Consider the following 5,650-nt stretch of genomic DNA (forward strand, 5'->3'; position numbering starts at 1 on the left):
CCTGCAATCCTAGTATTAATTTGAACGATGGGGTTCATGTTTTCTTCAAATGCATCTGTGTTAGGGGAGGGCCCATCTGTGATGAGTCTGGCCAATGGCTGTTTGTTTTGTGCCTGAGGCCTTTGCTTCAGTGTCTGTAAGTCCATCTGTCTATCTAATGGACACTTTCAAAGGGACCAATCTGTTTGCTATCCAATACACAAAAAGAGAAATTGCCTAAAAGGCAGATAATTATTTTTTTATGACAATGTATACTTTATATAGATACCGAGAAACATTTGGAGATCTTGAGATAAAATTGTAGTATGTGTGCCTTGTTACACACAGACTCCAGGAGATTTGAATTTCTAGGTGACTTTGAATGTTTCCTATCCTCTTACAGCAAAAACTTCAGGGATAGTGTTTGCCAGTTGAACTCAAAGGCAGGACTATATTTCTCCCCAAATGTGTCTGTGCCCTGGCTCTTCCTCAAAGGCTGGGGAGGAGCATTAACTTTCACCCGTGTATGCCCAGTGGGAGATGTCATCAAGGCACGTTGGGGCTATGTCTCTTTTTAGTTAAACACCAGAGTCTGTGCATACATAGGAGCTGTCTTTCCAAGTAGTCACCTTGGCAAGCTAGGCATTTAGTCCTGTGATGCTGGTGTTGTTATGGCAATTAATTACCTCCAGAGCCTATTGATGAACCACACAAAAGAAGCAACTCTTCTTTTTTTTTTTGAGGAAGGTTAGCCTTGAGCTAACTGCTGCCAATCCTCCTCTTTTTTCCTAGGAAGACTGGCCCTGAGCTAACATCCGTGCCCATCTTTCTCTATTTTATATGTGGGACGCCTACCACAGCATGGTGTGTCAAGCGGTGCCATGTCCGCACCCAGGATCAGAACCAGTGATCCCTGGGCCGCCAAAGTGGAACGTGTGCACTTAACCGCTGTGGCACTGGGCCGGCCCCAGAAGCAACTCTTCTTACTGTGCTCTCACGTTATTTTTTGACTAGAAATTACATACCCCCAACTTACTCATCAGCCATTGGCTCTGTCCAAGAATCAAATCCATCCTCAAAGGATAGACGTTTACCATAGGCTTCGAGAACATTCTGACCAGTGATAAATACATTGAAGAAGTTCTCCATCCTGATGCGGACTGCCATAACAGTGGCAACATGTGTGAATGTGTAGGCTCTGCAGGGTGTGTGAACTTCGTGAGTGGTGACCTCATGGGTCATGGTTCCAAGTAAGTTTTTGGTGGCTCACTCTTGAAATCATGCTACAATCGGAAACATCGCCTGTTGAGCAGAGAGCTGTGAAGGCTCAGGTCCTGGCCCTCAGGTGTGACTTGCCTAGAGGCATCGGAAGTATGGACCATTGGGTGGCTCCTTTTGAATGCCCACGTGGACTGTAGGAGAACAGGCTGGATGTAGATTTACCCTGCTAAATTTCATGAACCTCCTTTAAGAACTCTGATCATAATCCCAAACTTGAGCAACCTAGAATTCTTTCCGTTCTGTCTGTTGTTGTGTAGCCACAGCAAAACAACTTACCTAGCTTAGCATGATGTGTATCTAATAAGATAGCGTGGTGTTCTCCACGTGGGCTTAATTGTGATCGTTAGGATCCCTTATTCTAGGCAAGACATCTAGGGAACCATATGGAGAGACCCAGCTAATATCTTCACAGAAGGGACGAGCGTTAGTTGGCTGTAGGGAGGAGAGGACAGCACTTCAGTGTTGTTGCTTCTTTGATTAGTGGTTGTAAGTTTCCATTTCTTCTCAGATTTAGGTAGGCAGACTTGGTTCATTGGATGTTAGCTACCTTTTGAAACTTAGCGCTGTGCATACTTACAAATATGGGTCTTGAACTGTATATCTCTGTGTGTTAGCCCTTAAAAACTCCTGATTTTCTCTCTCCAAATTCCCTTGACCACCCAGGTGCCACCACTAACCATGTTGCCTGATGTTTCTGTTTATTTTTGTTTTGAAATCAAGGGAAAACAACCCCCTTCAAAATCATGGGTATTAGAGTGAACTAATGAGGGCGCTCACTGGTGGGCGTGCAGAGACTTTCCGCTCGTCTGAAAGGGCCTCGGATTGGGGGCATGGAGTTAGACAATGGGCATCAGCTGTGTGATGTGTGCGTCTTGTCCCTGATTCCACGCCATCCTCCTCATCATTCTCCCAGTCTATGGCTGGGTCTCCTTACAACACAAAGGGACATTCCACAGAGTCAAATGGCAGAGACTTGTGGACAATTATCTGGTCAATTGAGGCAAAAGAAGATAATCCTTCATCCAATTGTCCGAATTAGTTCCCCAGGACTGTCCTGAAGGCTCAGGATAGTTGTGCGGGCTTCCACTTCAGCTCTGCGATCTGGCTAAAATGCACTATTTAGATGAGACTCTATTCAGCACAATGTACGTTTAAATTGGGCTTAGTTAAAACAGACCACTGGGTTTAGCCTTTTTCTGTTTGCCAACTATTCTTCTAGAATTGCTTTTAGCTAATCATCCAAATTCCGCCATTAGTAATCACTCTTTCTTTCATTTTATAGATGTCCTAATGGAGGCAAAAGGGCTCTGGGTTGCATCATTTGGTCTCTTTCTCGGAAGAAATGCTGAGGAAATGTTTTTTAACTTGGTGTTCTGACTCAGGACACCATAATAGACCTCCCTTTCCATCAACTGTTGGGGAAAGAGAGCACCTTCTCCCCCAAGCCAAACCTCCCCCTTTTCCAGATGGGGAAAGTGAGACCCACAAGAGGGCTTGCTGGGGTCTCTCGACTGATAGAACCCAGGGCTGGAGCTGAAATCTTCACCTTTCTAATTTCCAGACCACTGCTGTTTCTGCTTGTGCCACTTTAATTGTTCATTTCTTTCCATAAAATTAAGCGACCTTCCTCCAGAAAGATTTAATGGTCAAGATGTGATTTGGTAAAAGCTTCCTCAAGGATTTTTCTTCTTATTACAAGGATTAGACCAGACTGAGGCTAAGAGAGATTTGCAAACAGTGGTATGTCATTATCCCTAGTTCAGTTTTTCGTGTAATTGGTGTGAAGAGATTGCTGCTGATGACTAAGCCTGCCACTGAGCAGAGAATAATGATGCTTTTGCTCCATGACTTGGCGTGCATACATGTATATTTATGGTTGTTTATAAAAGGTATATATATACATAAAACGTTTACCAAGATGGAGAATGTCATTTTAAAATTATAAATAATAAAAAACAGTCTTGAGCAAAACTGATTTTACAACTGCCTAAGAACGCAGCACTTCATTTCCACACTATGCAATGGTGAGAAATTGATGTTTTTTTAAATCCAATTAAGCCTCAAGGTTGGTTATCCATTTAAAAGGTCGGCTGAGTTAAACAATGCCAGTACCTTCAGTTCATGCTAATAATTAAATTTACTAGGAACTTCAGTGCTTGCCTCGCGCCTCGTGGAGGCACACGTCGTGTGCTTTTGCATAACATTGCATTGCAGAAGTTCCCAGCACAGTGCACTCACACAAGCAGATCATGAACCCTGGCTTGGTAAGTCCCCGAGCTGGCCACCATCCCGCTCACTCCTTCCCCTCCGATTCCCACAGTCCGCCCTGGAGAGGACTGGTCCTGAGAGACACATGTTTCCTGCTCATCTCCCATCCTCTCTTTTCTGTGGCCCCAAGAGTATTGGGAAATGGAAAGTAGCCTCTCATTTAAATTTTTAAAAAAGAGGGAAGTCTTGCTGTGTACTCTACTTGGTTTCATGTGCTGCCGAGTTTATAATGTAAAAAATAAATCATGTTTTAAAAATGGTACTTTATAGTGCATATTTACTACGCGTTCCCAATGTGTTAAGAAAAAGATTTCAAAATGTCTTTTTATGGTTCTCGTAGGTAATGCTTAAGTATTACTGAATTTATGAAGATGTTAGGAGAACCGCAGACCTGATTGGAATGCTTTTTACTCTGTTTGGGTTATAACGTCACTCAAGTTTGTAAATCATTGAGAAGGGATAAGTGATCTTATTTCAAATCTAGCATTTTAACCTGCATTGTAACATAAGTAAGGTTGCTCCAGATTGAGTGAGAAAAAAATACTGAATTTCCTTCTCCTGGCTCTTAAAAAAACTAACAATTTCTGGTTAGTTGTTCCTTCCCCCACCCTTTCCTCACATTGCTCAGCTGCCAAGGTCCTCGGCAGCAGATTTATGATTCTTTTTTACTTTTTAAAAGATCCACATTTAGATAGTACAGATAGACGTGTTACTTTACACAAGGGTGTTTCTGGAAAAAATGTGACTCAGGTTTTGAAGATTGAATCATTTTCAATGCACTGGAGAAACATACTACTTAAAAGGATCCCAATAGCTGAAGGTTTTCTTGAAGAAAAGATTTCTTGAGCAAAATAAAACTTACCCTCATTTTGTTTTTCCATACATCTCCATTTTCATATGCTAAATTTGCTTCAAGGAATGTGGAACCACATTCGGTCTGTTAATTATTTCTCTTTTCCTTTCAGCAGCCACCTCATCCCCAGGCTCCAGGTCTTCAATATGCCCTTGAAAATTTTTGCAGCTACAAAAATAAGTTTGCTGGTGTTCTGAAGTAAACAGGAATTTAGTTCCCGAGACATGAGGGTTATTACTATCTGACACTGTACCCTTCCTGGGAGAATAATTTAGGCGGTGAGAACAGCAAGGAACCTGCAAGAGCTCCTCGTTCAGCCCCCTCATTTTATTGAGAAGTCCTAAAAACTGATGTCAGAAGGAACGATTTTTGTTGTTAATAAATGATTCCACTAGTACATTTTTATTAACACATTCTCTCATCCCACTGATATCGGAAGGTAAAAACACAGTGCTTTAGATAGCACAAAATGTGCTTTTTAGGCAAAGTGCAAAAGATTACATGCAATACGCTATCTTTTGTGTAAGATCTATGAATATATATAATCTTGTATTTTTTTCCCCAAAATAAACAGGAAAGATAAACACAAAACTAATAAAAATGATTCCCTATGGGAAGATGAGTAGAAAGAAGATGGAGGAGCCATGAGACAACTCTGAGCATTCCTTCCTACAGTTTTGACTTTTGAACCATATGAATGTTTTATGTATTCAAAGAAGGAAAACAGCAAACCCTTCTGTTGAAGTCAAACAGAAACACGAATCTAGATGTACGATAGATGGACCACACAAAAATCAAGTAAATTTTGAATATATCAGTGGGATATTCAAAAGAAGTAAAGAAATCTTGAAGTTTTTGTAGTAGGCTAGTCGGGAGTGGAGGGTATGTGGTGAGTGTTACAGGAAAGGACGACTGAGTATCCACACAAGGGTGATTGGGAACTGGGGTTGTCACCGTGGGAGAAGGAGATCCAGTTATGGCATAGGGGCAGGTGAGGACGAGCCCTGTAACATGGGATTTGAGTTGGAAGAATCAGTACGAACTCATGATATTAAAAAACAAATCCTACTTCTGTCCTCTAAAAGGGTCAGAAACAATGATACCCAAGGAGCAGTGAGGACACCTAGCACACAGATCTGGGTTTCTAAATAGAAAGCTCTCGCTTCCTAAACAACCCTTCCTCTGACTGATAGGAGACAGGGTTCCTTGGAGAAATAGCTGACTCTAGATTTGGGACAAGGAAGGAACAAAGTGAGCCTGGAGATCGTC

This window comes from Equus caballus, chromosome 22 (genome assembly GCF_041296265.1).
Source record: "Equus caballus isolate H_3958 breed thoroughbred chromosome 22, TB-T2T, whole genome shotgun sequence".
Taxonomy (NCBI): domain Eukaryota; kingdom Metazoa; phylum Chordata; class Mammalia; order Perissodactyla; family Equidae; genus Equus; species Equus caballus.